The 25,124-nt window shown below is 33.0% G+C and overlaps 1 protein-coding gene and 1 long non-coding RNA gene across 3 annotated transcripts in view; one reads left to right on the top strand and one right to left on the bottom strand.

Moving 5' to 3' along the window:
- LOC109545717 (phosphatidate cytidylyltransferase, photoreceptor-specific) overlaps nucleotides 1-840 on the bottom strand; it is a 3,357-nt gene extending 2,517 nt beyond the window's left edge. The window contains exon 1 of the mRNA XM_019916561.2: nucleotides 611-840. The gene's annotated coding sequence lies outside the window, so the exon portion shown is untranslated. The remainder of the gene's footprint in view (nucleotides 1-610) is intronic.
- LOC125503810 overlaps nucleotides 1-25,124 on the top strand; it is a 43,986-nt gene that overhangs the window by 417 nt on the left and 18,445 nt on the right. Inside the window, exons 2-5 of one of the 2 annotated variants that reach the window (XR_007281078.1) lie at nucleotides 13,319-13,679; nucleotides 13,735-13,814; nucleotides 14,195-14,302; nucleotides 16,722-19,231. This is a non-coding gene — a long non-coding RNA (uncharacterized LOC125503810). Of the gene's footprint in view, nucleotides 1-13,318; nucleotides 13,680-13,734; nucleotides 13,815-14,194; nucleotides 14,303-16,721; nucleotides 19,232-25,124 lie in introns of those variants that run through there. The other variant, XR_007281077.1, reaches the window with a different exon arrangement.

Genomic DNA, 25,124 nt, shown 5'->3' with positions numbered 1-25,124 from the left:
AATGGGAGCCCCATTTGGGCCCCATTTACTGTCAAATATGACACTGACAAGCGGGAAGTTTCGCACCTGTTCTGGAGATTTCTAGAACTATCTGGAATACCTGGAGAAAAGGATATAAGCGACGACGAGAACCAGACCGGGAGAGTAAAAGTGACAGGAGCGGCCAAGTGCAGAAGAAGTTAAACTCCGGGAGCCGGAAACGCGTGTTTTCCGTGTGTTATTGTTATTGTTAGTGAAGTTGACGGTAACTTTGAAGTTAGTTTGTTCCTGTTCCGTAGTTAAAGTTGTACCGAGTGGAATAAAAGTTGTAACCAGAAGAAAGAATTTGATACTCGGCAATCCACGTGACAATATATATAGATATAAAGAGTATAACCGAATCATAAGAAACAAAATAAAAAATGATAAGGTGAATTGGACTAGAAACCAATGTGAAGAAGCTGAACATCTTCACAGACTCCAAGACAGCTTTAATTTAAGTTTAACCTATCAACTTGCAAATACAGATCTTCATAGTTTGATGTATTTATAAATGCTCATAAATTATTAATTCACAAGCAACGAAGCAAATTTTATTAAAGCACACTTAATCATCGCATGTATGTCTTACCTAATTTCTGGTCAAGAACGATCAATTTAATTGAGTTACTTTAATGGCCTGCATTAGGTAGTCAGTCCTATGATATTTCACATGTAGATAAGACCCAGTTAATGTGGATGTGAACTATAATGTTCCGAACTAATACACGCGTGTATTATTTGAAAGAAGCTCGATGGAAACTTAAGCTTGCCCTGTTTTAAGTGAATAATAATCTAGTTGCAGTCAGTACGCTCTGTTTATAACACGTCCGCTGATAAGAAACAATAGTAATTTTGCTTGTACAATTACCAGCGGACACCAAAGCGCATAGTTGAGTACAACATGTTTTGCCATACAAATAAAAACTAAGTATCAATAAAACAATGAAGCTAATTTATAAATAAAACTTTGGAACAAGTTGGCTTATCTCTCATATTTATAGTATAGCTCAACCTTACAAATAAAACATTTCGAAATTCGCATAGTTTTATATACATTTTCTGTTTGGAAAATCCCTGTACCTGCAAATTTTGTATGAAAAGCGCATATACAACCATGAAGTCAGGCTTATAATAAGTTGTTTTTATTTGCTCAAAATGCGAAATTTGAATATCAGACACTTAGTTGCTAAATTTTGCCAACATTTCATGTTTTTCATCCCGTTTTTGCTCATTTCTCGGAAGCAAAATGAGCAGAAACGCTCATTTTTACATCATTCCAGAGACTCCAGAGACAACTAACTGGCTTTTTAAGAAAGTGAACCATCAATAAGGAAATGTAGGCAGTTTTCTCAAAAAAGTATTTATTTCAATAAGTTTTAGATTTGTGTGTTTTTTTTGACTTGCAAAGTCGACTCAAACATGACGCGGCTTTTTTAGAAGTTTCTCAAGAACCATTCGAGCCACAGAATTTGTTTTGGCATCGCTGAATAGAGAATTCATAATTCTATTCAGTCATAACAACATGAGTGAGGAAATTTTAGTAGTTTTCACCCGGAAGGCGAAATTTGATTATCATACATTGAGCAGCCGCCGATCCAGCTTTGAAGTCAGGGGGGGTCATGTAGTCGAAATTCTTCTGTTGAAAGAGTGAAAAAGTATTTTGTTGTCTATGAAATTAGAAAAATTATCGTTAGTCGACATACAGCCCTTCTTTGTTATATTATGTATTTTTTATTTTATTGAATTTAAATTAGACGCAAACACCTTTTCAAAGGTGTCCAAAAAGGACGGACATTAATGTGTTAATGTAAATAAAGAATCACATTAATGTGAATTGATATTAGAGAATAATCCTCTTTCCGTCATGCTATAATAAAGTTTTCTAGCTTTGCTCAACCATAAACAATCTATACCAAATTGACAATGAATAATTGTGCCTACTTTGTCCACAAAATCCACAAAATATATTTATAAATATAGAGCAATTAAAAATATTTCACGTTTTACTTTACTTTTACCGCACATGCAGTGTTCAAAGTTGTAGACTTTTGACAAAGTTGTAATGTTTCACGGTAGCCTAATGCACATTCTAAACATTATCCTATATTTCTTAATGTTATGCAGCATGATTTTTGAAAAAGGTTTACTTCCACGAGTAGAAAAATTTTTCTGACACAATAACAGCGCAAGCGCGTTCAAAACTGGATAATTTACTGTAGAGTACGTTTTTGCTCACTTTCTTCTGAAAGTTCTTACCTGTGCCTATTTGATTAGTCAATTCGCACACTGATATTAATTTATCTAATGTTAAATTATCCCTATCGGATCAACAGAGACTCAAGTATTATATGATAATAGTAAGAGTCAAAGTGTACATCATTATAATGTTGTAATGTGTTGTATTTGTATGAAAAATAACATCTGCAGTAAAACCTATTAGCTATCATAAAACGTGTAATAAAATTGAATTCAAAGAAGTCATAGAGCCGACAAAGCAAGGGCTCTAACTCTCTAATTACCATCACATTGATTAAACAGAGCTGGCGTTACGCCGAGTAACACTTGACAAGACTCTATAAGACTCTTCTCAATCTGCCTTCTAGTATTAGGAGCTTTGCAGGAACACTTGGACTGCATATAAATCTAAGCATGTACTTTAATATGACTAAGTTAACCGTGCTGATGAATATTTAAAAAAATTACTACTTCCTTGAAGTGTGAAATGTGCAGGCCAATGAAAAGTAATTTGCATTTTTTTTAAGTTGCAGTTTAGACTTTCGAAGGACTCTAATTTTGTTGCAGAAAAATAAATTGGCTTCAGGAGAACGCTTTCAAGTAGAAAAAATTACCATTTACTATCCAAAATCGCCAATATTCGAATATAATATTTGAGTAGCTTACGAAGAAGGAACGCAGAAACTAAACCCGACAGACGTAGGCAATTTTTTCCAAAATCATATCTGAGAATTTGTTTTTATCAAATTACACCAATTTCATTATAATCAAGAAATTTCTAAAAGTCCATGATAACACTCTACCTAACGTACGACAAACTGAAAAATGTTACATGATTTTTACCTTAGTTTTATGGTCGCTTAGTCTACTCTTCAATGCAGTAAAGAAAAACTTAAACCTAATTCAACACTAGGAAGTGGATAATATGAAGAAAACTGGAACGAACAAGTGCGTCCTGTCGATTATATCTGATGTTGACTTGATTGATGATGAACACCCATCGATTGGCATCGATAGTGATTTTAGAAGTACTGACCCATACTTAAAGTTGGGATAGCTGGTTCTCGAGTAAATGAAATGAAATTAATTTTTATGTTGGGAAAGAAAGACAGGTATTGTAAGGGAACGCGGTGTGGACGTTTTTCAGAACATCAGTAGGGGAGAAGTTTAGAGGAGAATATTGTAAGGACACCTTTCCCCAAGCAAACAACAAAAGAATTGATCTTGTTTAGAAAGTTGTGCAAGTTTCCTTTTTCCTAGATTGTAATTTCCATTGTATGCAAAAATTTAGATTTTGTATTTCCTGGTCAACGGAGATTTGTGGATCATCGTTATTGAAGTTGAATAACTTTTATTTGTGTTCTTTCTGGGAGATACCTTCTTGAACCAAGGACGTTGGCGATTACATTTGGTACTTGCATAACGAAGAGAACTTATTTTGTGCCTAGTCTCTTTGGATGGCCAAAGTGCGTGTAACCTGTATGTTTTCTTAAATGATTATGTCTCATTCGGCTGATGATTCTGTGTTTCTTGCATCTCTTAAGCTGGGCTTTCTAAGAATCGAATAATAATACGATGTAGATGTTAACCAGTCTTGCGGTGTAACTCTGGTATGGTACCTTATCATTTTCGTCTGATATATCTTCGTCCCCGTTTGACTTCCTGTTCTTCCACTGTATTGCTGCCTGATTAATTTCTTCCTATGTACCTATTCGATACCTCTTTGATATCTTCCTTGGTTGGTCTATTGTAGGCTCGTTAGTATTCTTTAAACATTTCTTCCGCACCTATCATCTCCGAAGTTTACCACTAATGTCTGTTATTGGTTTTGCATTTCTTCTGCATCTTGTGATTTCATGGTGCTGTTCTTTTAGGGTCCCTGCTGCGTTCTTTATTGTCCTATGCAAGTTGAAGGAGTGTTTTTTGGTGGAGTTCTTTGATTTAGTCACATTTGCTGTGAGGTAAGGTTTCTTTCGCTTTCTTCATTTCCCTTTCAATCTTTTGATGTATTTCGTTGCGTTTTTTAACTTTTCTATTTCGATTCGTTCTTCTTGCTTGTCTTAATTTATGAATATTGTTCCTCATCCGTGCCTGTTTCTTCTATCCTTGTTTCCTCTCGTATGTAGTTATCGATGATATTCTTTAGAACTGATTTAAGTAATGCTATCGCATGTTTCTATCGACGTTTTTCTCTCAACTTTCCGGGTGTTCATTTTCTCACTTTCCGGGTGTTCATTTTCATTGGTCATTTATGTATTTATTTGTGATCTTGTGGGTTCTACAGTTACTATATTGAAAATGTTTCCTTTTTTCTCGAAGCATATCAACATCACAAGCATCGACTTAGCAACGGATAATTTCCGAGGAAGGACTACAACTCTACCACGTATGTATGATACACAGGACAAGACACAGTAAATATTACGTTTACGGAACACCGGTGCAAATTGAGCACGAGTTAATTAACCGAATACAAGAAGCTGGTCGAGAAGAGTGCACAATACCATGATTACGGGGGCACAAACTTGTTTGAAGCTAAGCGCAGCAATGCTGACATCAACTTGAGGTTATGATGACAATTATACACCTTTACAACAACAAGAACAATTTCTTGTTGACAATATTGACATTTCGAAAAAGTGAATACCTACATTTAACGAATCCGATTGCAGCTTCCGTTGACACCATAACCTATTTCATTCACTTTCGGTGTTTTTCTATGGTTACTTGAGCTTTTTATTTTTAAGAAGCAACAGGCATTTACATAATATTAGTGAGGCCGATTATCTTGGAAAACGTTGCTCTCGTTCTTGCGAAAGACCTCAGTATTTAATAATAATTATTTTGTTAATTATTTTTACCTTTTTTAACACCCCGAGAGGAATAACGCCTATTTTGACTCACCCTGTGTAAAGAAAATATTTTTAATTGATTACAGCGTGAAACTAAAAGTTTGCATTCCGCATTCGATAATTGTAAGCATTCAACGCCATATTCGCTTTTCTGAGAACGTTTTTGCAGAGCGGTGTCGTCGTCTCATTAAAAATTAAGCACGTTAGCACTCACTCAACTGAACAAAAACAAACTCTCGCTAATTGCCGATCAAGGTTTTTCAGTTGCAAATCGATGTCAACCAATTAATTATCATCAGACAGTTCCACCATTGCATGTTACTAAGACGTAGTAGTGATTAATACACCTTAAATTCCCTTTCTGATTCAAAAGTATTCCCTTATTGGATTGATAATAATTATTTAAAAGTACCATATTTTTGCTTGTGACATTTATTTGTTGCATTTAGAATGCTAGACTATTGATTTTTACCTTTTTGCTATTGTACATACAGAGTCGCTTTTATGTATGGAAACGGTGGAATATTTCATAAACCAAGACAGTTGCAACAAGATGATTAATACGACAATTTTAGTTCAGTTAATAACAATTCTCTCCAGTCTATTTACATCACAGGTTCACTCAAAAAGCTACGACAAAGCGAAGTTCCGTTATCTTAAATGGAACACCCTGTAGGTGAGTCAATAATTGAATTCGGTTCAACATTCTGAACAAAAATAGTGAAAGACAAATAGACAGAATTTAAAAATTATTTTGATTTCCAGCATTAAATAGAAATTTTATTTTGAAAAATGATCAAGGTGCGCCTTTGACCCCTTGACAGTAATGAAGTTGCTGAACATCGGCAATTTCGTGACTCATTCTGTTTTGCAATTCGTCAATATTTTGTGGCCTATTTTTCCAAACGGTATTTTTGATATTACCCCACAGAAGCAAGTCAACTGGGTTCAAATCGGGAAACCGAGATGGTCATTCAATCCCTGCGACCAATCCATTATTTCTCAAGAAATGTTTCATGGAGATATATTTGTACTCCGCGTCCAAAATCCCATATCCTTACTATTACTATTACTATTTCAATCCGCTCAGTTTCACTTAAACATGCGGTTCACAAAACGATATAAGGTAAAGCTAAGAGACAATTGTATAAAAAGATGAATGTTTGAAAATATAGATTTTGAAATTGAGTTCCGAAGCAAATTATGTAAATAACAATGCATTTTTTGATGTATACGCTTTGGCGTACTCTAATCTTCTAAATTTGTATTTACATTTTTTTTTAAACTTAGATTGAGCCGGATTTTGAAACACCCTGTATACAAGTATCGATTTGCTTAAAATAGCAAACAAGCACCGATTTACTTAAATGACTAAATGACGGTCATTAAATAAAAATGCCACTGGGAATGGTTATTTTCTAACTATGGGCTTAAACCGTTTTAAAGAGTAATTTCAGTTAAACGCCTGTTTCATTAGTGATTGAACTTTTTAAAGAATTTAAATTATTTCAATTGATGAACAATACATTGGCGACTAATGAGCAGCTTGCTATTTGTTCTTCAGTAAGAATTTCTGGCAAAGCCTTCGTTTTTACATTCAAACTTATGTGTAATGACAACCAATATTCCTTTGTATGAATTACAAGAAGAAAAATTGAATATTAATTAATAGAAGTTGCCTAAATCCAACAAATTTCAAGTTAAATTATTTAATTGAAGATTAACATTGGAGATATAAATTGAAGTAGAGGAATAAACATGGTTTTTAAAGAAAATTATTTCACATTTAAAAAACTTTACATTTACGCGACTTTACAAAATAGCATTTTGTGATACTGTTTCATCATGCTATTACAGTTTATTGAATATATTCCTATTCTTAAAAAAAGAAAGTTCTTGAAGAACATGTTTTTATAATGTATTAGAACATCTTGCGATTGAATCCTCCTTTGTGCTATACCTCCAAATACTGATGTTACTCACACGTAAATTCTGTCTCAGAAAATAATTCTATAGTAATTACTATCGAATTTATGTATCAAAACTGAATTAAATTTACTTATCTCAAAAACTCCTATCCCTGCTTCTTTTCCAACTCTCAGGTTCAAATATACTTTTGGCCTAATACTTAGTGGTTAATATAATAATATATTAAAATAAACATATGATTCAAGAATCTGTCTCCGTGAACTTGACTGGATATTTAGATGTTTCCACAGTAAATGTTGAGGTTGTGTTGCATATAATAACAGTAAAAATTCGTTATTTCATTATTTTAGTCGGATTACAATAACACAACAAAATAAGGTCAAAAGAATAAAAAAACAATTAGTTATATATAATAAAAATGCTAAAATCTTCTAAGCGCTTACAATACTCTTCTATTGAGTATTGTTCGATCCGAATAAGCAAACTTAACTCATATCCACTTTATCACATTAAAATGGTTAAAAATCAACAGCAACTTGTAGTTGACGTTGAAGAAGCGTATACTCCGGCCACAAAAATTACGGCAGCTATTTAAGAATTTCCATAATTAACATTGGAAAAGCTCTCCATTTTAAAAAGATGTATTATGATTGAGAAGGTAGTTACGTGCATATCGGTACCACATGTGTGAGAGTAACGGACACATAAACGCTAAATTTAAAAATAATTCAGCTAGAATTGCGACAAAATCACACACTAGGCTAGTAAAATAAATGGTAGCTATTGATGATTTGCTTAAATGATTTTTTTACGATTTTCCTTTATTAGACATTTTCCTTTTTCCTCCTAGTAGACAATAATTCAAACAAATATGAGGTTTCAAGACAGCCAAGCCTAAAAAGAATCTAATGTTTCCCAATAATGGGTTAAGTTTCTCAAATGATTTGCTCTCCCAAGAAAAACTATTTTCTTTCCTTAAGAACTAATCAATGTTTTAACGCTTTGTAAATTATAGTTTTTGTACCACATATTTTAATTGTAAATTTCACAAGTGTATTTCACATTTTGACTGAAACCCAGGAATGAAAAAACATAATAACAATTACAAGCTGTCAGGAAAATAAATCAAAATATACGATTTTCCTTTAAACCATTTGCTTTCACATTCATAAGAAATCAGCAAGGAGCGGAATGTTGAGTTATATATGAGACAAATTAATTAGTCTATTTGTAAAGCAAACTCGGTCACTTCTAATAACAGTTTTCCAGTTTACCGAGAAGTCCTAAATAAGTGAATATAATTATTTACTATCATGTATTATTTATTTAGAAGGAACTGTAACGGGAGATGCCATTAATCACATCGTTTGTGAGTTCAGCCATTTAACAGGGAGACAAATATGTATTCAAAACAAATAAGAAAGGTTTGTTTGGAGTGTAATAGGACAAATTTCAAATCGTCTGTTGAACTACTTAAAAAAACACGAATAATGACAATATTTAAAAAATGCCATGGTGATAGATTTAGAACTTTAGTTCTGTTCTTTCAAGTGACGCTAGTTAGCAAGTTAACATAGTTGAGCATCAGCGATTTAACACTCTTTCAGAAACTAGATAACACGTTGAAAACTGATTATAAATTCAAATTAAACCCAATAAGGTAATGTTATAAGAAGCGATTTGATATTTCTTTTTTCGGCCAGGAAAAAATATAATAAAATAAAAATAAAAAAATAGTAAATTGGAGATCGGGTTACTCCGAACTCTACTATTTCCGAAAGGTTTTAATTGGAATTTCATTACATTTGCGTTTTTTCAGGTGAGCATACAAACCAAATACTTACATAGTTTTAAGACAATTTTGATTGGAATTTCTCCCTACTCTAACTACTACTCCCCCCACAAAAGCATAATATTATCTCAGCCACGTGCCTGAGATTGAATCGGTCTTCTTCAAAGCACGCCGCCAACACCGATTCCATAATCTCGTGTCTTTGATGATCCAGGTCTTATCAGGGCACGGTTTTCTAGTCCCGACTGTATATTTTCGAGTACCGAAGACAAAAACTTCATATTTCGGAGTTTGTGGTTTTATCCATAGCTAATTTATTATGATCTTTAAAAAATATCACCACGATTCGTTAAAACCTTTTTCGCACTAAGGAATTCGGATGATTCTGCTAATCATTTATATTTTTTAACAAAATTGAAGTCTAGAAGAATTGAGCATTTCTGTTGAGTGTATACACAAGTGTGAAAGTATGGGGTTAAGATGTATTCTAAATTATTTTCAGTTGGTAGTCTATGTATTTTTCTTGATTTTTCGGTAAGTTTCTTTTTTGTTAATAGGATTTCAAGTATCTCCACAAGAAAATATCACACAAAAACATGCTTTATAATTTTAAATCGCGCGTCGTAACACAACATAAACTGCAAATGAATTACTTGGCGAGCCCAAAGAATCATTCAAAGTTTCCAGACTTTCGTATATTGCAGTAAGTATTGCTCAAACCGAGATTAATTTATACACATAACGCTTCATTTACTGGTATTAACAAATTAACTTGAGTCAAATATGAATTATTAAATAGTTAATCATGACATAATTTTAAATGTATTCTGTTGCGCTCGAAACAAATATTTCTGATTTATTTTGAATACATATTTGCTTCCTTGTTAAAACGATGAACCCATACACGACCTGATTAATGATATATCCCGTTCAGTTCCTTTTATATAAATAATGTGTGATAGTGAATAATTATTTTCACTTGACTTAGGACTTCTCTGTAAATTAAAAACTGTTGCTATAAGTGACCGAGTTTGCTTTATAAATAGACTTCCACTCCCTGTGCAATGTTTTTATTATTGTGAAAACAAATGATTTAAAGGAAAGCACTGTAAATCAAATCAAAGGCAATAAATTATTCAAGCATGCTGATTTAAATAAAGTTGCACCATTGGAATAATAAAGGATACTTTTGTAAATGTATTATACACTATTAATGTTTGAAACTATGTAATATCTGAGGCAACTGAAATATGAAAAATCCATATTAGAACAGAAAGGAATAGTGTTTCATTTATATGGTGAAGAAACACGCGTACGCTGTCAAATTGATGAAAGTTTTGGAACCAATTGACTGAAAATTTTAACAATGTGCTTATTGCCAGCAGCAGATATTCTGAAAGCGAATAAACATAAAGCTTTAATATCTAAAGCTGATAAATGTGATAAGTAAAACTCCAATTATTATAAAATATGCTGGTAGATTTTTTGTAAAAATGCGGCATGCTTGTATTTTGTTTAGATCTTCTCATCGCAAGTAAGATATCATGCTGAATTTGGATACAATAATCATATTTCACAATGTTGCAACAAAGTGCATACCCGATTAAGCATGAAACAAATTGAAAAACTGAATGGTGTTAAAAATATTTTAAATTCAAAACTATCAAAGCTTCTGTTATTTAATCGAATAACACTATAAACACTACACTGAAAACTGATAGTGGGATATAGTGATTCTGTAACATACAGTGAGGCTGCATGTAAAACGGATAAAATTTTCAACATTTTATTTATCATTCATTATGCAAAATGGATAGACAAAAATATTTAGAGGTAATTTAGTTCATTTTGTGTGGCCAATCCGAAGCTTGAGCAAAATATCACTAACTTAGTATACTACCACGCAACATTGATTCTTTTTTGCCGTACTAAGAGACAGCATTATAAAGGTAAATTTTCATAATAATGAAAATGACCCCAATAATTTGTGGTTTACCCTCCGATGGACAGCCAAATTCTCTCGAATACTTAATTTTTAAAGAACCATTGTTTAAACCTAATATTTTACTGGTTTGCAACAATAAAAGCGTTCCTGATGTTACTGTATTTACTCCTAAATTGTGCTGATCTTAGCAGAAATCATAAGCTGAAACATAATCCTAATTTAATATTATGTCTAGCTCGAGTAGGAATATTATTGTAGCAACAGAATCGTGGAACTGATGTGGATTACGCAAGATTGAGGGAGCTGCTCAATATAAGCCATATATTGGTATAAAAATGTGGAAAATGCTGTTCTTTTTTAAATAATGAATACAATTATTGGTATTATTAATCATTCTCTATTTGTAAATTGCAGAGATGTTTTCCATTAGAATTATGTTGCAAAGACTAAAAAATAAGCTCTGTCCGTTTTCATATGCCAAAATATGATTAATAAAGCGATGATTGCAGCCTCTACTGAATAAGCACAGGTTTTACACACACACACAATAAGGTTTTAGTAAAATGTGCCTATTAATTATAATAATCTGATGATAAGGAGAGAAACAGCCGCTACTAATCAACTGTTAAGACCAACCGAAAGGAAGACGCTAAGATCAATTAAAGATTGTCCAGAATGAGAAGATGAGCATGGAGGGACCAAGTCGACATAATAGATGATAATCGACAACCAAAAATTGCAAAAGAGATGAAGGCAACTAACCGTAGACCCCCAAACGATGGTTCGAAAGCTGGGCATCGAAGTCACAACTTAGGCTGCAGCTTTGAAAAAACCAAGACATTGTCGTAAAATAAGAAAAAGAAGAGGCCGACAAATTGAGTTGAAGATATTGCTAAAAGCTGACTCTGACCTAGTCAGAACAATCCTTTCAAATTCGGTAATTGAACCGAGTATGCGGTCAACTAGTGCTTCAGTTGAGCACTAACCCAAAATTGGATGGTATTCTGCAATATGACGTAATAATTCCAAAGATTTCCCTTCACAAAACGCGTGCTCAAAAGTTGCACATGAAAAGTTACCTCCCAGAAAGTCGCAGTAATCTATTGTTTATCGGCATTAAAAAAAAAGGAACGCAGGGATAATAGTTTTAGAAATATTAGTCATGCAATCCAATTTGCTAATAGCGGAATAAATTATCCTTTAATTACTGGCTTTATTTATGCCACCATATAGCAAGAATAAAAATGTGCTTCCACTTTTTCAATGTAAATCAAAAATACATCTGATCCGGAATTATTGCTCAGAAAATGTGCAAAACCATTTTAGTACACATTTCACTTCTATCGTCATCATCTAATACTCACCTCGAACTTTTTTAATTAGATTGGACAGCTAAATGATTTGTTCGCATGATTGTCTGGGTTCCCACGTTGATTCTGTTTTAATCCGTCGACGGTATTCCTTCAGAGATACCGTGGTATGTCAGCTATGTATCAAGCATGACGCTACTGATCTTCGAAATTGATTATATTGTATTTTTATAATAATAAATTTGAATGCAAAATTTACGAGAGACCGATCTAAATTATATAGAATTTGTTCTTACATATATTTATAGAAAATGTCGAATTCCACACGGGAAAGCCGATAGTTGAGGCTGTTGTGGGTGCCGTAAAGCAAGTATTTGGAACGATATCTAAAAAATAAATAGCTTCAACAGCAAGTAAGCTGATATATTCATGATATTAATAGGCCCATTAAGTGAATACAAGAGATCTGTTCAAATGAGATCCTAAAACCGTGTTGAACCCTTTAATGTTGAGAGTATTTAAATTGGAGTCACTAATTTTTTCTGGTTTCTTAATTGATATAGATTAATTTTATCCTTTAGGTCCACTATTCTTAATGGTCAATCTAAAAGAATTTACTAAGCTGAAAACGTACCTATGGTAAAGTTTCATCAGATTAGGTCAACATTTTTAAATCTATTTTTACAGAAAGAGTCCAGAGGTTAACGTATAATCTAAAAAAGGGTCAGTTAAATAAGCGATTTCTTATATACAAATATTAGTTTGGAAGTGGCGGCGCTATTGGTGGGCGAGGTTGGGCGGCATCCAACAACTTTTAATAGTAACGAGCGATATAAAAAATTGCAAATTAAAAACATTAGATTAAATTTAAATACTAGACAACAGAAATACACACATACGTAATATTTATAGGTAAAGTAAAACGATACTTTTGAGCCCAGAAGTACAACAGTTTGGTGCTTTGATATAATTGCGCCTTTTCATCGAGTGTCGAGGAGCGTCGGCAAAATCCACAGACGATAAATGTGTTTCTGTTTGTGGCTATTCCATTAGACAAAAATAATAAGCAGCTCCGTTAAGTGCAGAGGCTTCTTTTGAGATTTTGCTTACAAATATGCAAAATGAAGGTGGTAAACGCTAGCTTTTATTTTAATTGGTCATATTTGTTTGCCCTTCACTACGACAGCCCCCAAATTCGTATCTAATAGTAAATATTTAATCCTTTCCATTTCAGGTTAATTCAGTTTTTTTTTGACTCTCATCTTTATGATATAAGTAAACGAGTACTTATTAATACTAATAATAATAACTACATAGTACTTAATAATAAACTCTCATCTTTATTATTAAGTACTATGTTCGGCTTCAAAACCTAAACTCTAAAAGAAAACTATGAGCAGAGAATATACGTCTTGGAAATGGAGGAGGTTTATTAGCGACTAGTACGAATACAATGGGCGACTCTCTAAAAAATCGCCTCCATTATCAAAGATCTGAAAACGGACGCACGTCTGGCCACAAAATCACAAATTTTGGACAAACTGCCAAGGGCAACCCCTCATTGGAAAGACTGGGGTCAGAGCGAAAATCAGAAGGTAAGCGAACACGTGAAAAACCACCTAAAAGTAACAGACCAAATTGAAACCCTAGTAGACCACAATCTAACGCAAGTATCAAATAGAGCATGAGTCGAGCAGCCTGTATAGTTATCCAGTTAGAGGCTGTTCAAAGTAAGTTTATCCTATTACTCTTCCGCACACTATTCTACACCAGACGTGTATTATTCCGTTCGTTTTTTAATGTAAAAACCGTGCTCCAATGCTTCCAATACTGAAATATTTTAATAGGTTACCAATCACACATCAGCCCATTTCAAACTAATACTTATAATGCTTAGTAATAAAGTTGAAATTCGAATTTCAGATGTTAATATCTTTGGCCTATCTTGTACCCTTAAAACCAATGGCCTCAATTTTGAATCCCGCCGTATAAGCCATCAAAATAAATTTACTTCAATTAAATGGTATTATTAAATTACATAAACCGTGTTAGCAAAATAGTGAAATAAAATGCAAGCTGTTACTTTAATCGGCTATTTTATTGGGGCTAGATAGTGGTGTTAAGGAGTGCCAAAATCAGTTGGCTGGACAGACATGGAACTGCTCCTCTTTAAGTACTAGAGGAAGGAACCCATATATCACCACAATAATGCATCTAGGTAAGCACATGTGTTTGTTTTCATTATTTGACAAAAGTCGGCACAACACTAGTATTTTAAACTTTCCATGCAGATATAAAATAATTGTATAAAAATCTAACGATTTCCATACGAGTAATTCAAATTTACATGATTGGACATCCAGAAGCGTTAAGTCATAATAAATAAGCACCATTAAACCATAAGTGATGCCTTCGAATCAGTAATTTAAGAAAATTGGTATTGCACGAATCACACCGCCAAAGCCTATTAAGCTGCGTCTGAGATCATGAGAATTTACCAGAGAGCGATACTGATTCTGCAGCTCCAACAAATTTTCTATGTACCTACTGGGTCGTTAGGAAATTATAGAATAAATCGAACATAATTACCTTGCTGCTAGAATTGTCCATAATTTATTTTAGTCTTTTACATATTTGCATGTAAGTGTTTTATTATATCAATGTATTTTAGGGGTACTATAAAAATAACGTAAAGTCTAATAAACAATATTAAAAGAATCGGTTTAAAACAAAATGTTGAAATCACGGTGCAAACACTGCTAAGGAAATTAACATTCTGATTGGCATTTTAAACTTTTTCCATAAAGCTCTCGTCGTTTGCAAACCTGATTGCTACCAAATCGGTATATCAATTAATTAGCAAACCTTTGTTAAACCTGGCACTGGCTTTTAATTGCTCAGGACGGGGAATTGGAATTTTTTTAGCAGGTCTGTCAACGGAAAAGTGAGTACTTTATTGGGCACGGCGAGATACGCGACAAGGTCTCTGTGAACAAACGATTCTGCTTTGCATCACAAGCGAATAAGTACCGGTATTTGATTAATAGAATTTTAAATGGGCATCACGTAGGGAAGTTTATACTAATGTCTTAGGTTTAGTCGTTTCTGAGAAAAATTCTGAAGTACGCAAACTTCAATTAGTAAATTTTACTAGATGATTTATTCCCAAATTAATAATCTGTTTTCGTTTAACTTTGCACTTAAGTGTCAGGAAACCGATTTGAACTCCCCTGTTAGCCACAGATTTAACTTCTTCAAATATTATTTTTGGAAAGTATTTTTCGTAGCAGATTTTGGCAATTTATTGATCTATTTGACGGACTAACCTACTCCTCAGTATCTCCAGTTTTATTTAATAGAAGAAATAAATTACATCCTTGAGTTTTAAGATTTAATGTCATAATCGTTTTGAAATCGCGCAGCTGAAAACTGATCAGGGGTGTTAATTTTTTCATTTCATCTGTTGGCACGACCTTACAACAGAAGAATAAGAATGTGGATACAGCTCTATATATTGTATTTTGTTTGCTACTTATTCTTATTTTGTTTGCTACTTTATTCATTTGGCTATTTCCAATTCCAAATTTAAAAGTTTAAATTAGAGTTTAAATTTGCAATGACCTGAAGCGTTAGTTGTTCCTGAAAACACGCTATTTTGCTACAAGTTTTTTTTGCGGGTATAGTTTTGGAGAAAATGGAATTTTAAGTTAGAAGCTTAAACTGCCACCCACATTATTTGCACACCTAGTTTCGCATAACTCCGCAACTGTTCGTAAGATTTGAAAACAAAAAATTCAGCTCTCTTGAAAAAATCAATATTTGCAACGCTTTGAGAGATATAGAACCCTGAATGTTCCAATATACATACATAATTATAAATATAAAGTGTATTTCACAACATAACGATCTTTAGAAAACATCGCAAGTCATTTTTGAAAATTGATTGAAAACATTTTTAATTTGAAAAATGCAATTAAGAATTTAAGAGCAGTTTAATTTAGTGTGTAATTTTAAGAAGAAAAAGACCTGTAAATGATGCAAATTGCCTGCCAAGACATAAAAAGTATAGTTCACAACAGAAAGTTAATAGTTGTATGCATCACAAGAGAGACAAGAGAGTGAGAACCTCATTCGTTAACGTATAATATCTGAGGTTAACTTAATTTTACAAAAGGAAAATGCGAAAATTATCAAAACTCAATTCAGAATCCAGAACATCCTTCGTCGTTCTTTGTCCAATAAACACATCAGCTATATGATAAAATACAAGTCAATAATATGGGACTAACAGCTCTACATCTACATGGTAACCAGAGAGCTAACTAATTCTAAACTTAGCAAAAACTGCATCGTACCACCTGGATAAAAAAGAAAACATTCTTTAATAGTACTCAAACTTTTTCAAAAAGTCAACAGAGGAAATAAAGGAAAATAAAAAATGCCATCAACTTCAATTGCTCCTCGAAAAACTAAACTCAGTTCAAGCTAAAGGATTTATAGATTAGAAAGCATATTTACCAGGTTACTGGAAGCTGGCGCCCCATCTTCCATTTTGTACCCATTGAACCTCCCCCAAGAAAACTCACACTACACAAACAATAAATATCCACTCCGAATTGAAAACTTTAATCTTTCAGTTGGCAGATAATGGATAATCTAGCGCACTTGCCTTATTGGCACCAAATCATCCTGTATATGTCGCCAATCAGCAAAGGACTGGAAACACATTTTCTTCATTCCCGTACCAAACCAAAATTCAAGCGATATTGAGGCTTTTACCACTTTCCGAAGGCAGCAAACTACAGAAATAACGTGATAATATAATTGTTTGATTGATCGTACATTTGTAAGAATCAGTTTGCAGTTGGATTTCCGGTTTTTTATTGTTGACTGTTGAAAGTGCCTGTTCGCACGTAAATATTTTCAAAGGCAAGTTTCTGGTTCAAACTAGTTTTGGTCGCCGTGAACAAAACAGATTTTTCAGCCAAATATGAGCACTTCCAATCATGGAGCGGAATAGTCTCTTTCCTAATACATTAAATGCTCTCGGACTTTTGTTCGATTTTGATGAAACTTTGTCTTTTTATAAAACAGCTGGATTTGTCGTGGAATAGTGACCTAAAGAGAAGATCCACATTCAATCTGCATTCTTCATAAGAGCGCTGGAATCAATCGCTTTATTTTTGCAAAGTTCTGAGATCAGCTTTTTCCAGAATTTTTTTAGAGTTTCAATGGCAGAAAATCAGCAATACTCTGAAAAATCGGTTTTTGGCCATTTTCACGATTCATTTGAGGTGATATGATAAAGTGTTGTATACAAAATTTTTTGACTTTTTTATTATCTACAACTGCAAAAATATGTTTTCAACCCATAAGCTACATTCCCATTTCACAATTACCAGTGTTCGCCTGTTTAAATTTTGTCATTTCATACAGTTGGAACTTCATCAACATTTTCCACCTGGGTCTTGTTATTAATTGTAAATCTCTGAAATATTTTTTCTTCTCTGGTGTCGCTTGGTGCCGTTGCTGCATGCAAGAATATTTAAAAAATTAATATTCGATTACCATCCGATCGGTCACAGAAGGCTCCGAAGTTACTCCGGTCTAAAAATCAATCATCCGATGAACCGATATAGGAAATTGTAAAAATTCTCACATCTGTAATAGTTGTTAAATTTCTTGACATCAAAACCCAGAATTATTATTTGTGATGTCTTCGCTTTTCGCTCTCATCACTTCCCTTATAAGAAACTCTCAATAAACCATTTACAGAAGACATGCACTATTCAACATGCGGAAATTCACATATTTATAAAACTCAACAGAAAGTATCGAAATTTTTAAAGAATTAAAGTTGGAAATGCATTCCGGCAATCAAATTCGCCGTTCTTCGGCTGCGAGAGCTGCGAATCTGGCAGCAACTTCCCAGTTGTTGTTGGTCGTCAATCCTTTGAATGGCATAAATTGCGGATTGGTTGAGCGAATATTCTTATATCATGATACATCTTAAACAGCGAAAAAATCATCATTCACATCAACACATCGATTTCCTTATTGAAGTTAAAATATAGTTTTTATTTTTCATTAGATTCTCGTAATTCAGGCAATCTATTTGCATTGCTAAGTTTAAGCAAATTGTTAACCCTTGCGGGTAAAGTAATATTTTATGAACTATTTTTAATTGATGTAAAACAACTTGCGATAGAAAATAATAAACGCCATTGTTCAGTTTTAAGCTGCACGATTTCAAAGCGATTTGACCACTTGGTTTTAAAACTCAAGAATGCACTTTGCTTTTTCTTTTAACTAAGCAGGAAAAATCAAGTGGAGTTCATAAAATTCACGGTTCAAATTAAATGTTGCAGGCCTCTTCAGAAAATGTATACAAAATAGTCTTAATCTGGGCTTAATGATCCCTAAATCTGTCATACTATCTACCGTGGCGCATAATGAGCAATTCGCAGTCAATCACCACGTACTCGGTGCCGTGCTGCGCGTTTTTTTACCCAAAGAGTGGTTGCTTTTCCTGCATCTAAATTGCGTATATCAATCCGCCGCTGTTAATCGGAACGATATCGTTTCTGAGTTGTCGTTGGCAGCGACCACCAGCACAGATTGTGAAATCACGCCCATGATTGGAAACACTCGACATGCTCGTGAATGTTGCTTTTTCAATGGTCACTAATACGATTAACAGTCAACGTTTCATTAGCCTTAATCTTAATAAAATATATTAATAAATTTAATAAATTGGACTTAAGAGGCATTTGCGAACCACAGTCTTATAGCGGTGAGTTTGCTAACATTGCAATTAGGATCCTTTCCGGATCCATACTAAAACAGAGGCGATTTCTAATTCTGCAATGTCTCGGTTGTACATGTTTTTTTTATATTATGGTTTATTGAATCTTACCGTCCAACTCCTTGTAGGAATAAGGTTTTCCCTAAAAAAGCACAAGATTCATAAGCAACATTTATCTAGGACTTTGATACAAACAAACTCGTTAAACTAAATTTATTATTTGTAAATCGAAAACAACGCAAAAACCTAGAAATACCTATTCGTTTCTTCATGAGATTAAGTTCCAATCAAGGCCAAAATAAAAATAGTTGCAGCAATGAATTTTTGGTTTGTTATATTTAAATAATTAGAATACACAAAAATAATCTTAAATTATGTACTAAAATCGTTTGCCGTACTCAAGTTCACTCAAGGGCCGATCCAGGGGGGTTATGACCCTTTTCTTGTGCTGTGTTTATAACGACTAACGTTAATTTTGCTATTTTCATAGACAACAAAAGACTGAATTTCTACTACTTGACCCCCCCCCTGACTCGAACGCTGGATCCGCCCCTGAGTTCACTTGTATTTGCAAACGAAATGTCCCAACCAAATAGGAAATATACAAACTTTAACATATTTTGAAGCGCCCAGAAAGTGTTGCTGTAAATAAATATGGCAAGGAAAAGAAAATATGTGTAACATAAAAAGGAATTTTTTATGATATAACGCTAAAATTGATAACATTATTTGAAAAGATATAGCATCTTTAGGTGATCAAACATGTATATTTTTATAAAACTCACTATCGTGGCCGTACTACCCCAGAATGTTTCATCCTAGGGTTTTCCTTGCCGGTCCCAGTTTACTAAGACGTTTTGATCAAATTAATTATTATAATTTCACTGGTTAAAAGTAGATTAACGATGTATTAATTATGTGAGATGATTTGCTAAAACCTAACTCCAGACACAATTAGTAAAATACAAACGCAGAATGTGCTTCAGAGACACACATACACTTTTTTAAGAAATGAGAAAGATTTATTGCGTGTTGTATACGAAAATGCTTGTTTGAGTTAATGGGAATGTCCATAAAATTTCTAGTAAATCTTCAGATGAAATATCATGCGATATGAGCAAACTGCAAATAAATTTAGAAGTTTTAACTTTGAGAAGCACAAACCTGGCAGCATTCAACGTTCTAGCATCTCGTGAATCGTGAAATAATTCAGATAAACTTTTACAAACAGAGTTCAACTGTTTCTTAGATTAACACTTAGAACAATATAAAATATTAAACAATGTCAAAGAAAAATTGAAAGAGCGATGCTTGGAGTGAGACTACAAGACCAAATAAGAAACGAATATAAGAAGTGGCGACGGGCCGGGCACAACAAGAATCCAGGATAACAGATGGACAAAGAAGGTGACTGTTTGGAGGCCAGGACAGACGACAGATATGACAAAACCACAGGAAAACTATAGTCACGACAAGCTGAGGACCGCATAATGTGAAAGCAACTTGAGGAGGGTTATGTCCAACAATGGATAGAATAGCTGTTACATGATGATGAGGATGGTGAAAGTACCTACTTAAAGGTTTGCTACAATGCGGCTGTTAAAGACACAGATAATTTGCACTTACAAACATTTCATTCTCAAATAAGATTGATTAAAAAAGATGCGTTCATTTTGGCCAAAACTTGCTCCGCCGATTGTAGTTGCCACATCAAATTTCTTTGAAATATATCTAACCGTTTAATAACAATAGATACATTGTTGAGATTTTTACTGACCTTGATTTCTCAAAAGCGTATTTGTTGAATATAGCTTATAAAGAAAACAGATCGGAGTTTCAGTCTGTATTGCTTGCTAAAGTTTTTGCTCAAAAATTTAGGCCGCCCTGTATATAATTTTGCAATTTAAACCCCAGAGAAATGTTTACCGAACTCAAAGGACGGAGACAGGACTTCAATAGTAGCTAAGCAATGTGCAATTTCAAAAATTGAATACAAAATACCTGTGTCTAGTTATTCAAAATTTGCATTTAAGTGATTGTAGAATCAGTACAGTTCTTGAAGTCACAAAACGTATATGAGAACAGCTAACAAAATATTCAGGTAAGTTCAATTTTCCAAATGAAATGAAACCGATTAATAAGTCTATTTCCTGTTCTCCAAAACTGTACATTAAATTTTAAACATATGGATAATTTAACCAAGCTACAGTTCTTCGATAATCACCCACTACCATATAGGGTCCCATATTTGGATATTTATTAGAAATATTCAAATTAAATAAATATTAACCAGATACTGGAGTGGAAACAATCATTCACTATTAATGTCGGCTTATTGCAGTTCTTTTTGAAAGCAATCGTATCTGAACCTGGTAGGACATATCTTATTGAGTGACATGGCCGCGCACAGCAAAGACAGATCTCGCAAATAGGCCGAGAGAACACGAGAGATAAATCTCGATTCTCGGTTACAAACAAGGTATGAAAGAGAGATAAAAATTTAGAAGACAAGACCTATATAGGGTATTGAATGGCTACCGAGAAATTGTAAAGAGCAAGAGCTACGAGCCGCGGTTTTGGTGTAAATCTGGGATGGATGGTCAAATACGACCGCTTCACATTTAGTTGCTTATGAGTTTTAAAACTGTTGGAAAATATTTTTACATGAAAATAAAAACATTTGTTTTATTTTGCTTCAATATACAATTGTTTGGAAACTCGTTGAAGCTGACAGAGATATGTGAACAAAGTTATATTAACAAATCAATATAACTTTGGAAAATTGCACTTTAAAGTTCAAACATGTATCAACATTTTCAAGCAAAAAATAAATTCAGGACGTCTTATTGGGTCTTCCAAGAACTTTCAAATTGAGCGCCGGTTTGCTTTAATCACACGGATATATTTTCAAAAAACATATCAGTAAGTTTAATCCCAGTTTTGTTACCGTTTTCTGACAATTATGACTTGAAATTTGTACTGACTTTATTGATTAAAATATCTTGTTTAATAAGAGAAAGCTGGGTAAAAACTATTTTTGCCAAAAAAATAATTTTAAAGTCCTCAAAAGGTATTCATTTAGTCAATAAAAGTCAATAGAGAGAAACCTGACTAAAAGTAAAATCAAGTATAAAGTACAAAGACAAAAGAAATATTATTTTACAGTAATATGAAAACATAACTAACAAACATATCATTAATAGTAATTCCAGTCATTATATGGCCGATAACATAAATTGATTCTTTAAATAGCTAACATACTTACATTAAACTTAAAACTGGTTAAGTGAAATGAAAGGACAAAAGGCGAAGTGATGTTGTTTAACAGTGAATTTAAAAATATAATTAACAAACAATGACATAAATAATAACCTTTTATATCAGAGATAGACGTAGTCACAAATTAGGTATTTTGTTTTTATGTTTTATGCGTACCTAGTTAATTTTAGTTCCTGATTTAGCATTAATTCCAAGTATTTTAGTTTTTGTTTTGTAAGGGTTTTATTCCTATTTGTTCTGATTATTGGAGTATTGCATTTATTTTTGTGATTTAGTAAGAGTAACTGCTTCTTTTTGGCCTTTGATAATTATTATGTTACCCTAATTTTGATGACTTTTTTAAATTCTTTGCATAGCATAGAGCTTCGATGTGCATGTCAATAAATTCGGAATATTATATAGAACGAGTAGGTCTCAAATTAATCAATCTTAATGCGTTAAAAGTAATGGGATTTACAGAAGACCATGTGTCTTATTTCATTGATTAAATCTTCTATAAGTTCGGTGGAAACTAATGAACGTTTTATGTCTACGAGTTGCCTTTTCCAAGCGTTCTATTATGAAGATTGGACATTATACCTTTCTACAATAACCTTTTTTTTTCAGTTTTTTTGATAAAATTTAAAACGCTTCAGACAAAATAATAATAATCCTTCTTGCCGTATTTATAAATTACCCCAGCGAGCAACTTTTAGTTAAACTATTGGGAAAAAGTTATTTATCAACCAAATTAGAGTGATGCTCTCAAAGCTCGATATAAAGCCAGTTCAAGTACAAGAATACCAGTTGGGGAATAGTTTTTATATTTCCGCCCAAACAACGCCAACTCCCGTTAAGCAAATAAAAACTTATGTAAATTTATGCAGTGCTAAAAGCCCTAAGTCGATTTCGTTAACTTAACCAAGAAATGACTTGCAACATAAAATTTGGTGAAATTGTAATTGCTAGTGCTTTGTCTAAGCTTTTGGCATTGCAATGAATTTGAGGAGTTATTATTTTCAACAAGTAAACTTACACAGTCTTCAATAAGGTAATAATAATTTAAAATGTAATGTTTCTAAAAAACACTTTTTTGTACTTTTGATGAATGAATTGAATTACTGTCATATTTTTGCTCGGCATCGGTATTTTTTCAGTTTAACTTATTTATTTTTCATTAATATGAGCTAAATTGAAGTTATGTCTGCTTTTAATTTTCTTATGTTTCTACCGGAAATATTTTTTTTGTGCGTTCATAGAGAATAAGCATATTAAGCTTACTTTCAGTTATTAAATGGTAATATTCGTTCACACGCTTCTGACACATAACTGCATCTAGAGGTGCATTCAGTAAAGTTGCAAAGGCATTGTTTGCAAATACACTGCTATTTAGTCTTTACTAAGGACTGCTAGTAGCAACGCAATATGTTAAAGTGTAGATAATTATAGCAGCTAGTAAGAAGCTATATTCTTTTTCAGAGGAGCAATACATGCAGTTTTATTTATTTTGTTTAAATCTAATAGCGAGTACGTGTAATTGTACGCTTCAATGCGGAATGCTTACTTTAAGAGCATAGTTCTATGGACACCTGAATAGAACATTTTTGAACAGGCGGAATTTATGTATTTGTCGGAGCAATGCGAAAATTTATTAACGCATTGTTTTGTCTTAAAATATAAAATGTTATTCATTAAACAAGCACCCGACGAAATGAAATCCGTGCATTGTTGTGTTATTACCAATATTATTATAACACTGTAATAATACCATATACTAAACCAATTATTTTGTTCCGTTAAACATCTAAAAGAAATTAAATTGAAAGGCGATAAATTAAGATATATTGATAATGCAAATCAAATACGCATTACAAAATGAAATTGGGTCACAACACAGGTTGAATTAGGTCGCAAGCTCAGATGGGAAGTTTGTCTCTGTTGAAAGGAAGGAAGGAGAAAGGTGAGGAAATTAATGTGTTTTTCCTTTATTTATTTCTACTGGATTATTTAAAATCGGCATAATTCCTCTGAAGATACACCAAAAATAATAAATACAAATAATTGATACAAAAGTGAGATATTTACCATATACTAAATCAGAAATTTTGCAGCAATTAATATTAGATAAGGAAATGTTGAAAAATTTGTAAAGCAACAAAGGCAGCAGATTAAATTTAAAATGTACTAGAAAAGACGGGATGGCGCAATATTTCACTTATGGAACTATACGTTTATCAATCTAATTATCTGAGAGGAAGTTAGACATTTAAGATGAGTTGTTAAAGGAAAACTGACACGAAGACATGCATATCAATGCGTACTCTCATTGCACGATTTTGATCACAAACGTGCACACTTTTTTATGCAACCAACAGTGTTTGGATCTATAATTCGAGTGTGAAGGTAAATAAAAGGTAATGTCATACAATTGCTCAACACGCTCTTAGTTGTTGCTTATGCTGAGTGAGTACTGCCTTCTATAACGCTTCAGAAATGAGCTTTTCAGTTTTGGCTAACTTTCTTCTACAACTTCTCTGAAACTTTGTTCATGTAAGACATTGTTATAAAATCTAAGTTTTGATGAGAATGGTAAAAGCACTAACGAAAAATATGCTGTGACCCGACAGGTTTGTCAACAAATATTATTAATAGTATTATTGTCGTGGTTATTTGTCAGAAAAGAGTGTAGAATTTAATTTTAGTATTATTAGTAGTTAATTATTATCCACACTAACAGTTTGCCCAATAGCAACATCGAAAATGCCTCTTCAAAAGCTGATACTTTCGACAAACGAACTCATCAAAAAATAACAATTTTTCCGTTGTCACCCAGTAAGCTCCAGGAGCCCCTTAACAAAGTTACGCCAATTTCGAAACAGCCTGTATACCTACTATGAACAGCAAATATTGTATAAAGCTATCAGACAACATATTTTAAATTGATGGTCATTTTTCGCATTCATTGTAATAATTTATT

This window comes from Dendroctonus ponderosae, unplaced genomic scaffold (genome assembly GCF_020466585.1).
Source record: "Dendroctonus ponderosae isolate FM_Combo_2020 unplaced genomic scaffold, Dpon_F_20191213v2 Dpon_F_20191213_3, whole genome shotgun sequence".
NCBI lineage: Eukaryota > Metazoa > Arthropoda > Insecta > Coleoptera > Curculionidae > Dendroctonus > Dendroctonus ponderosae.
Note: the sequence above shows the minus strand (reverse complement) of the source record. Positions and strands in the feature narration are given on the sequence as shown.